This window comes from Neopsephotus bourkii, unplaced genomic scaffold (assembly GCF_033783945.1).
Source record: "Neopsephotus bourkii isolate Nb327-2 ecotype Australia unplaced genomic scaffold, CSIRO-AGI_Nbou_v1 NB_998, whole genome shotgun sequence".
NCBI lineage: Eukaryota > Metazoa > Chordata > Aves > Psittaciformes > Psittacidae > Neopsephotus > Neopsephotus bourkii.
Window position 1 is genome coordinate 3,051,231 of NW_026901490.1, and position 11,622 is coordinate 3,062,852.

An 11,622-nucleotide genomic window follows, 5' to 3' on the forward strand; every position below is an offset into this window, starting at 1 on the left:
GTCTATTTTCTATAAAATGTAGCTGGAGACAGAGTAAGCAGTGACGTTATATCTTCAGTAGCTTAGTGCTTCTCTCTGTTAGAGAATTCACAAAGATGAAAGTTAAAGTATTTCCTCAACCGGAGATATTCAAACCCAACTCTTTCACTGCCCTAAAGTACCAGCTACAAAACTAGTCTATTGAAAAAGTAGAAGCATTCTTCAGTTTTTCAGTTGAAATTATTCAACTGTACTTAAACCAATTCATACTTTATTGCACCAGATTTGAAGTCTGACAAATTTTTGCTTGGGTGTACAAGACTTGTCTAAGCTCAGTTTGTCTTGCATCTAAGCTTCTACCTCAAAGTAGCCTACAGCCATGTTATTGGGCTACTCCTGTGAGAGGCAGGAGCTGTGAGTACAAATCCTAACTAGAAAGACATAATTAAGACCTTACAGAAGCAGGAATTACACCACACTGCTAAGCATTGCCTACTGTGGTGGCTGCACAGCTGCATGCTGGGTGTGAATGCTGCTGCAGATGTTGAGTTCTGCAGCTGTGTGGACTCCATTTTGGAACATGCACACTTAAAAGACAGGAACTGCAACAGTAAATGACAAATGCTTAAGTGTTCTTCTGGGTAGTGGCTTTAGTGGCTTCATCTCCAGTATGTTCCCCCAGATCAGAGCTGAGGTATTTCATCAGAGGTGGTGCCTGTGAGGGAAGGAGGGAGGAGGTGGCATTGCAATGCAGTATTGCCCTATTTGCTTTTTGAACAGGCTGTAGTTGTTAGTGTTGTCACATCCCTGGAAATTAACTCAAAGAAGACATTTGAAGGAGAACCTCTTTCTTCCTGCACACACAAACAAACACAAGCAAAGTTTTTTTTGATGATGCTTTCAGATAAACAGCCACAGCAAAGCCTCAGTTTCATTTTATCTCCATAGATAGCTTCAGGAAAAAAAAAAACACATGGCTTCTGCTGGCAGCCTAAACAGCTCACTTTGCTGCCAAGTGCCATCTAAAAAAGAGGAACAACATAAACTAATTTCATACCTATTCAGTTCAATAATAGGTATTGTTCTAACTATACCTCTAGTGATAAGGGACAGAACAGCTTATTTGCCATTGCTAAGCAACTGTTATAACTGTGCAGAATTCAGCCAGCTCTAATGGGCTGATAGGAATCAGTGTCTGAAGTTCTTGTTTGCATTCTGAAGTCAACAATAATTGTCCTTCTCTATTAACATTCATTTAAGATAGTTTATGGCTGCATCAGATTCAATCAGGATTCTGTCTTAATGGTGTTCTGAATGGTCTGCTCTCCCTTAGAAAGAAATATTTAACCATAATGCATTAAACTGCTTTAATCCACTTGTTTTGTTTTGATGTAGTGATGAAGTGGCATAGAAGGTAATACAGAAAAAAAGAAAGTAATATGAAACACTCTGGAGAAGTAAAAGCTGGTGGTACGAAGTTGCAGTCAGGCAGTTTGATGTATTTAAGTAGGGTTCCATAAATCACAATGGCATTTGTGTCTGAGATGCAAAGACATCTGCAAAACCTCCATGCATTTGGAGAAATGGAATATAAGAAACACAGATGTAAAAGCCTAAGTGTATTAAACCATGGGATTTTTTTCCAACCTTAATTTATGAGTTCAGATTTTAGTCAATTGTGTACATGACTTAGGAGAAGGGACTTTCTGGCTCTGATAATGCCTTACTGAGATAAGGAATGAGCATATGAATAAATGCAAAGGAAGAAATGTTGCACTAGAGGATCCTGCATTCATAAGCATTTCTTTGTAGCTGCAGAATGATTTCTGTGACCTAAAAGGAGAATGCATTATCAGGAGAGGAGGATATCTCTTAAGATGCTCTGCTCCTTATCTGTGAGTCTTTAAGACACGTGAGTAAGTAAAGAAGCATAAGCAAAGGGACTGAAGGCTTACTGTTGCTGGAGCTGGAATTCTGTGCTTGTACCCAGCACTGCTCCATTGCTTTTTTGGGTACGTAAACATATGATAAATGCTTATGCATGTGAGCAATCCCATCACGTTTAAGTAAATGCTTAAATGCTCTGTTGGCACAAGCTGAGAAAATCAGCACTTTTGTCAGATGGAGCCCATGCAGGTGAAACAATATTGCCTTGCTTAACTCATTGTGCCTCACACCATGACTGGCAAGAGCCAGGTCTTAAAGTAAGACCAGAAAAACAAGTGCTTTGAAATAAGGACTTCAGCCAGTGCCTGAGTCAGATGACTAGCTTGTTACACAATGATATGAAAATGTAGAGGTAAAAAGTTGAGACTGTCCCTCCACGGAGCTTACAGCAATGTCTGAGTCACCACAGGACATGAGAAAGCTGCAGGCAATGGCATGCAAAGCAGGCTTGCTCTGACTCCTCTTATGTAACTCCTACGTTAACATCTTCTCTGCTCCATATGTAAACCCAGAAAACATCAAAAAGCTGTTACTGAGAGAGGTGCTCTTATTTATTCATTTCTATGAGCCAAACATGACTTAGGAAATGAGGTATTTTCCACATAAGCTTTAGTACAGGACCAGACACTTTCCTTGCTGGTACTGGTAAGACCATTTATTTCTAGGCTCATTAAAAGGATGTTTGCACCCCCTAGTGTATAAGAATCTGCAAGAAATCAGGTTCTTGTAACAGCCTTGGCTGAATGAGGATGTTTATCATTAAACCATAATAAAATCTCCCTGTTACAATCCGAACAACTCCAAGAGGAAGGATTGTAAACTGAAAGATTATCCTAGCTGTAATCCCTCATGTCCCTGTACTCAGCAATTGCAGGACTTGAAAACAGATTCTACTGAGTTAGATTTTTACCTCACTGGAAGATCTCAGGGATTTAGGATTAAAAAAAAAAAAAGAAAGAAAAAAAAAGAAGTACTGAAACCAGACAATCTGAATCCAGACCCCGGGAAACTAGGGCATGTCGGATACAGCTTCAGCCCATTACTGAGATAGAGTCTGTAGCTCTGTTTCACTGAAGGACAGGGACCTTTGAATGTGGACTTTTACTCCAGTTAACAGTAACTGTACAAATGAGAGGCATGCGCTTAACTGTCTTCCAAGAACTAATGTCCATATTGTCACAGGTAAGTAGACTTCTAACTTGGACAGTGGCCTGCACCCCACTGGTTGGAGTTAGGTCTTAAAACACCTTTGAAAAACCTCTCCTTACAGCTGTGGATCACTTTCTTGTTCTCCAGAGGCAACTTCACTTAGCCAAGCTCTGCTTGTCATGCTAAACAAGACAGAACCAGTCACTGAGATGAACTAATTGAGCTTGCCTTATTGGGACCCAAACTGGCAGTTCAGGTCCCTGTGTCAGCTCCCTGTGTTCTGGAACCTGAGCAAAACCCAGGTGCTCCTGGAACTAAACCAAACCCAAGTACTGCCTCCTGTCTGTGAGTGTGGGAAGGGAACAGCTTAAGGCCGAACTTTCTGGTGGGTCTTGCACTGACTTTTGAGGACTGGAATGTGTGATTCAAACCTTCACAGCAGTCTGTATGTGCTGTTTGTCTGACCGTCACCAATGCAGTCACATGCAGGCCCTGATCTGACTAAATTACCTATACGTGTTTTCAAGAATTAACCTGCTCACCCCTCCACTGAAAACAGGATTTGACCTTTTCCCCTGAGGTATCTGAAACCAAATCACTGCAGCCTTGGCAAGTGAATGACAACCAGAAAACTGACATTGCCAAGGAAAAAAGTGGTCTATTTTCATTGTCCAATCAAAATTAAATGAAAAAGCAAACAAACTGCATAAATATGAAAATTAAATTAGATTTTCTTTACTTTCATTATCTAAATAGTTCTTACAATAAATGCTTTCTAAAATATGACTTTCAGCCTTATGAGAAACAGACTGATTTTATGTATTGTACAATGCTGTAATTTTAAATTAATTCTTTGAGATTTTTTCAAAACAAGAAACTTGGCATTTTGACAGAATAGTCCTTAATAACACACTGAAGATACTGTCAGGAGGTCTGATGATGACTTTTCGTCAGATATACTTTTCTTCCACAAGAATTCAAATCATTGTGATATAAATGCATAGATCTTTTTGTCATTTGTGTAAATAAATAGTAATAGTGTAATATGTGAAAAGCACCAGCATATTGAGAGAGTCCCTAAAGAGCTATATTTCAAGGCTCAGTACTATCACTGTGATATTAACTAGGCAATGGGTATAATGATTACATTGTCTTAAAAAGTACATTAACAATAAGAAAATTATAATGATAAAATTGGCATGTGTGGGTACCAATTTTAAAAGCACTTTCCCACCCATATTTGGAAAATTAAATGTATCTACTTCAGAAGCTGGACTTGTCCTTTTTTTTTTTTTAATTAAAAAGCCAGATCTTTTCATATCAAACAATTAATTTCTGGCTTAGAGCCTTTTTTTTTTTCCACTACCATAACTAGATATTTGAAACTGAGATTTCTGTTAGACAGAATTACAGCTGGAAGGCTACTGAAGTTCACAAACTCTTCACTGTAGTTAAGAAAGAGCTGGGACCATGGGTCTCATTTCTAAGAACAGACAGAAAAATGCTACCTGTTTCCATCTGCAAATTTCACGTTGGGGTTAACTCTGAGGTTAACCACCTAGGTTGGGCTGCCATGGTCCATGGTATTTCTTAGCCCTGACCTTTCCACCTCTCAGCGGCTCATGAAAACAGAACTGGGGTTCCTGACCACAGAGTGCAGAACTACTGACTATCAGATTTGAGGTGCAGCTCAACCTGGTGATCATGAAGTCATCACTCCTGCAGCCTGTTTGAATTGAGTTGGTGGAGTTTTAATTTACAGTAGATATTGCTATGGAGAGTAAGCAAGATGGAGCAGGAGACTGCCTGAAGTTTCAGTGGATGTCCCATGTGAACACTTGAAGTATTTTCCCAACCAAAACTGAGATGTTTTATCAGAAGATTATGGTCTTACTGGTACAGGGCCCATTACTGGAACAAATAGCTCACTATACATTTGCAACTAGAATAGCCCCAAGACTCTAAATTAGCCTCCTAAAAGCAGTGCAGGTAGAAAACAATAAGAATTTTTATTACATTGTAAAAAGAAGTCTTGCGTAAACCCTTCACACCTGTCATTGTTCACAGGAGGATGTCAACATTAAATAGGTAGAGTGATTGTCATGGTTTAAACCAGTCAGCCATAAATCACGCAGTCTCTTTCTCACTCCCTGCCCCCCCTCCCCCCACCACCCCGTTTGCCCTCCCCTGCTCCTGGAGGGATGGGGAGGAGAATCAAAAGAATGCAACTCCCACGGGTTGAGACAAGAGCAGTTCAGTAACTGAGGTACAACACAAACCACTGCTGCTACCACCAGTAATAATAATGATAAGGGGAATAACAAGGGAAGAGAATAAAACACCTCACCACCAGCCGACCGATAACTCGCCCCACCCCGCCCGACCAAGTGCCAACCCATACCTGCTCCAACCCCGCAGTGAACTAGCCCTTCCGGGTAATTCCCAGTTACATCCTGGGCATGACATGCTGTGGTATGGAATACTTCTTTGGCTAGTTTGGGTCAAGTGTCCTGTCCCTGCTTCCTCCCAGCTTCCCCTCCTCCCTGGCAGAGCATAAGACTCAGAAAGTCCTTGATCAGAGTAAACATTACTGAGCAGCAACTAAAACCATCGGTGTTATCAGCGCTGTACCCAGGCCGAAAGTAAAAAACACGGCACTGCACCAGCTACTAAGAAGGAGAAAAAATGACTGCTACTGCTGAACCCAGGACAGTGATGTTCTGCTTTCCAGAGGATTCAGCTGAAATCAAACGAGGAAGTAGTACACCCCCCCCCCCCCCCTTCCCTACCCCCTGCCTCAGATAGTGAAAGTAACTGAGGGATTTGGAGATGTGATATGGCTTGCAGTGAAATATACTGTCTACACTGAAATTCCATATAAACCAAAATGGGCCTCTGAGAGCTCTCAGGACTCTCGAAGAGATTGTTGTACTTCCTTGGTCTTCTGATAATGCCCAGTGACATTTCCATAGGAATGGCAGAATGAGTTGCTTTTACTCCTTCACACTGTGCAAAATAAAAATTATGGTAATATGGTATTTTATATGAATATCAGATTGCTTGTTCACAGGGAGATGTTTTTTTTCCTGCTTCAAGAAGGCTGAAGTACTCGAGCCTTTGCAAAGATGCTGACACTCAGTCAGACTTCCCAGCAGCCTTATGCAGCTATTATTCCAAATGCATCACCTTAAAGTCTTGGAGAGAAACCATTATGGTTAATGCAGTTTGGCGAGTTAGGGTAATACTGACTGCATTGCATTGATGTGGTTTAATGGCATAAGCAGCATGCACTTTGTATCAGAGAAAATTACCTGTTGAACCTTGCTGTAGCTTGATGCCTGTTCTTATCCTGGATAGCTGTGAAATGGTGTGGAAAGTCCACTCTGGGCTCTGGGGCTCTGTCCCATGGGGAAATCATTTCCTATCAGCTTGCCTGTTAAAAAAAACCCAACAACTTGCTTTGATATTTTCATTTGCTACAGTGTTATTTTATATACAAAACAGGGCTGCCTAGTGAGCAGCCCTCCTGCCCTACCCTCCTAATGAAAATATAAACCAGTGATGGAAGTGAATACAGAAGGTATTAAAAAGACGGAAATGCAAATGGACTTTTTTTTTTATTATGATGGGAAACAAAGAGACTTTGGCAGTCACTTTTGCAGGAAGCAAAGTCCACTTGGTCCATTCTTGGGGAATTCGTTCTTCACTCAGGAAACTGATTGGCACAGTGAAAACACAGGTGGTCTTTATAGCTGTATAATGTGAGAGAATGAAGTACACAAAGTTTCAGAGATGTGACCACGCAATTTACCACTGAAGAGGTGGTTCTTCCCTTACTTTAGTGGGAATTTAGGCAACTGGCTGGGGCAGATCTTTGAAGTCTCATGTGCTGACCCTGCAAACATTCCCCTTTGGACTTTGCCTCCTCCTCATTGCCGGGAAACTTACTGGTCAGACATTTGTATCATGGCTCCAGCAGGAACCTTCTGCTCTGGCACTTCACTTGCCCAGTGCTGGTGATTTTGCTTGTTGAGAGATATTATTTAGTTTAAACAAGTAAGTTTTAAATAGCTTGAGTCAGAGTTACAGTATTGTGTGGTCTGGTATGCTATTTGCTTAGCTTTACTTGCTTAGCATGAATAGCTGGATTTCTGAAGCCTTGGGCCCTATGCTGTGGACTTTCACCTAGATACACTTTTGGCTGGAATAGAGTTAGATTTTAGTAATTCTCCTAGAAGCTGATACAGTGCTGTGTTTTGTCTTTAGCGTGAGAAGGATGTTGATAACACATTGATGTTTTAGTTGTTGCTAAGTAATGTTTCTTTTAGGTCTAAGACTTTTTTAGTGTCCCATGCTCTGCTGACAAGCAGGTACACAAAAGGCACAAACCAGAAGATAAGGAGGTTACAACCATCAGCAGAAACTGCAGCTCAACAAGATAAGAACAGTTAACAACCTGCTGGTAGGAAAACACTGAAAAAATCCAGTAAGGTGTTAGAATACCCTAGACCAAAAAATCCCCACTGGACTAAAATGAGGGGCAAGCGCATAAATCCTAAGGGTATAATTGCCCAGGGATTTCTTTGCCAAGGTCCCTCTCCAAGGGCACCCAGCTTGAGCTGTCCCTTTTGCTGTACCACTCAATTATTTATTTTTCCATGGAACTGAATGCCTGAGACTCTACTGTGGGAAACTAAGGGTCGAGCCTGAGGAAGGAAGGAAGAAGAGTGCCCAAGAGTGTGTGTATGTGAGGCAGGAATCAAAAGTGGCACCTGTCAGTTCACTGGAGCCACCTCCTGCAGAGGGACTCCTGTTCCAGCAATTAAAGTCTCAGGTAGTGTGTGTGCAACAACTTGAATGTTGTGTGACTGTTCGGGCAGAAGCTTCTCCCCTAACACGCCATGGGAAACAAGGCAGTTGGGTGCATGGAGGAATATACTGCCAGGCACGGCTGCCCCCACCTACAGCCTCCTGTTATGGGTCCTAATGGATGCCATCACCTGGTGAGCTCAGGAGCAGAACCAGTCCATGGTCCAAGGCGTGCGCATGTCACCATGTTGCTAGATGTGAATAGACTTAGGCTCAAAGTTTCTAAGAGCTTGAAAGCTGTAATCTAGAATCTCTAATGCAACAAAGGCTAGCGTGACACTTGTGCACAGGGATGCTGTTTCTGCAGCATGTTGTACTCATTAGGCATGAGTGTCAGTGGAAAACAGTAAGTTAGGTTCTCAGTACTTCCCTTTGATGTCTCAGGTAACATGAAAGGCAGCCTATGCCACTGCTCTGGTATGGTGACATTAAAAAAATGAAAAAAGAGGGAGAAATCATCGACTGTAGGAGATCCCTGCAATTTGGCCATGCTCCCAATCCACAAAGCTACTTTTCTGATTTCTCTCATTAGCCCAGCTGCAGTATGCACAGAACCAGGCCAGAATATTAATGCTCACAGCATTAATGTTTTTGGGCCCTTAAAATTAAGAGCACTAACGGAAAAATCTTTCCAATCCTTTCATATGAAATCCCAGCCTTCTGAACTGACAAAAATAAATGCAGTGAACTTTCAGTGATATAGTACCATATAAAAAGGTTATTAAAAATTTATTTGAAGGACTAGCTTTGTCAATACTGATGCACTGAAGAAGTGGAGGGTTTCCCAGCTCAGGCAGTGATGTACACTTAGTGAGGGCGTGATTACTGCAGTAATAGATTCTGGCAGCTTAAGTAAGACAAGCATTTTTAGACTGCACATGCAAAGAATCACCCTCTTATAAAAAGATGGGATACTCCGTAATACTGAGGTGAAATAAGAATATGTGTTTAAAGGAATATTCCCAAGTAGATATTAATGTGTTTGGGGTACGAAGATAAAATAGAGCAGTTTGGAGGGATAGAAGAGTACTGGCAGGAATGTAAATGACTTATTGGTTTAGTTGTTGATTCTTCTTTCCATAGTAATCAGAGGGGTTTTCAGAGATAATCTGTACAGTCCCTAAAGTGTTGTGAACATAGCAACAAAGTGGCAGCACATAAAAATTTTAAAGCACAATTAACGCCATTTTGAGAACTGTCTTGAATTCAGACATCCCTGACCTTGCCACTCATGTTTGTACTAAACTACTGCTTGATCAAGATTCAGCATTCCTGCTACAGAGTTTTGACACATCTTCCAGAACCAAATGAAAACCAGTCAATCCTATTTTATTGCTGTAAATTATGAGCCTAGAATAAAAAGAGAGCAAGGACAGAAAAAGCGAAGCTGTCAAACCCTTAAATTCAGCCATTTGAGACAATGGTAAGAGAGGTAACAATTTATGTCTAATTGTTATTGTGGGGCTTGGGTTTTTTTGATAATGCTTCCATTGAAGAATGCATAATATACTTTACTCCTCCCATTTATAGTTGCTGCCACTTTCAGGTTTGTTCTCAAGTACCATAGCTGAGGTGTTTCTTTGGGTGTTTGCAGGAACATCTTTCACTTCAGTCGTCAGCCCCAGCTGAAATGAGAAGTGCCAGCTGCCTCAGTTGTGCTGCCAGCTCTCACACAGGTTTTGTACAATCCTGTCTTTGTGAGTCCCAGTTCTGAAACAATCAGCTGCATTCTGTATTGCTGTTTTTAGTGCACAATTGTCTGCTTTTCCAAGGTTAATTTAATCAGCAGAAGTGCCCATTAGTTTTTGAGTACTTTCTTAAGGATGTAAGGGCATTAAATACTAAACCCAGCACAATTATTCTTGTCCGAAGAGGGTCTCTTTGCCCTATATTGGGAATCTGGGGCAGCTCTTGCCTAGGGGTGATAGGTCCACTCACATCAGAACTTGTTGAAATCTCTTCTGTTTGTTCTCCCTTAGCAGTGATGTGTAGTAGCAGAACACAACAGAAGTTTAAGAGAGCAGTATGGTAACATCTAACAAGTTTTCATAAAGTGTTGTTGTGGGCTTTTGGGGTGTTTGCGGATTTGGGGTTTTTTAATAACGCTTAAATATGTTCTGGACTTCTTGTGCATTGATGCACTTACACGACAGCCTCCAGCTGGAATTCCACTGACTTTCCTGAGTTCACAGATGGGCATGTAGTAACTCCAGGCCCCAATCCTCCTGTGGACTTAATTTCATTGTGTAACATTCCTTATAAAACTTCTCCAAGCCAAGCCAGGTTTATCAGCCACCCCACTGCATGCTTTTCCCACCCACTGATCCAACTCTGAATTCTATAGAGGCAGATATTACTACAGAATCAAGTCAGGGCCCTGAATACTGCTTTCTGAAAGGCATACAACTGGAATTTAAATAACTTTAATCTGCATGCAGCTTACACACATACACACACACAAAAAGTTCAGTCCAGCCATAAGCTACCAAAGCTCTTTGCAAGGCATCTGCTTTAATGTGTGCTGTTAGAAGTGATTGTACCCAGCATCAGCACTGGATGCAGTACACCGGAATGGGCCTTACAGCATTGCTGCCTTACACCCATTAGCTATTACCTGAAGCTTCCATCTTCTCTGAGCTCCACAGCCTGTGTGAACGTGGCTTGCAGGTACCTGGTGAGAGAACATGCTAAAAACTCTAAGGTTAATGCTTAGTGCTGAGAGGTGTCACGAAGCAAATGATGCTGGAGGACCCCCGGGGCAATACATCTGTGCTGCAGCAGGGGCTCTCAGACTTCGTCAGACTACCCAACCTTTTCAGAAAGAACACCCTGCACCACCTTACATGGCTTTGTCGTGACAATTTTTACTCCTAACCTGTAAAAATCAGGCTTTATTTCAGACATTCGCCTATTTTTGATTTCTCCTCTTGCGGGTTTTTTGCTTCACTGGATGTGTGCGCTTCCGACGAGTTTTAATTTCCTGGTTTTGCGAACGTCCCAGGCACCGTTCTTCGGCCTGGACGCTCCGCAAGCAGCCGCAGCGCTGAGCATCTGGCAGCGTCCGGTAAGTCGCGGACTCCCGTCGACGGCGTCTGCTACGCCGGCCTCAGAGCGAGCCCCTTCCGGCGGAGGGCGGGGAGACAGCTTCCCCGGGGGCCGCGGGAGAGCTGCTTCAGTGCCCGTTAGTGACAGTCAGGACAAACTTCGAGCGGCGGCTCCATAGCTCAGTGGTTAGAGCACTGGTCTTGTAAACCAGGGGTCGCGAGTTCGATCCTCGCTGGGGCCTCGTTAAGCAATTTTTAGGTCCTACTGCATCCCCCAGCAGCTAGTTTCATTTTCGGGTATTTTTGATGGTAACGGACTAGAGCGTGCGTGCGAGCTCCGCGGGCTTCTCAGCAAGGGGAACTCTCCAGAAGCGAAAGCTTTTGGTATAGTCTGAGTGTTAACATCGATACTGGTCACCAAATTATCTCATGGCTGTTCTTTGTGCTGGCAGAGGAGTCGGGGGAGCAATAAGCTCTTTGGGAAGCAGCATGGGGATGGCTGAGTAAGTGTTTGTACAGCTCACATCACAATTTCCCTGATGGGAGCTTTGGCAAAATGCTGTTAAGGGGCTTTAGAAGGAACAAATTGCCCCTGAGTGGAGAATAAACTGGACAGGATTATCTGACTGTTGCC

The 11,622-nt window shown here is 42.4% G+C and overlaps 1 long non-coding RNA gene and 1 other non-coding gene across 2 annotated transcripts; one reads left to right on the forward strand and one right to left on the reverse strand.

Annotated features, from left to right (window-relative positions):
* Window positions 1-471: 471 nt before the first annotated feature.
* On the reverse strand, window positions 472-8,496 carry LOC133215746 (uncharacterized). The gene is made up of 3 exons (XR_009726479.1): window positions 7,848-8,496; window positions 6,387-6,508; window positions 472-833 (listed from the first exon to the last, which is right to left on the reverse strand). It is a non-coding gene; the product is annotated as an uncharacterized LOC133215746 (long non-coding RNA).
* Window positions 8,497-11,157: 2,661 nt separating this feature from the next.
* Window positions 11,158-11,230, forward strand: TRNAT-UGU (transfer RNA threonine (anticodon UGU)). Its single transcript has one exon. It is a non-coding gene; the product is annotated as a tRNA-Thr (tRNA).
* Window positions 11,231-11,622: the final 392 nt, after the last annotated feature.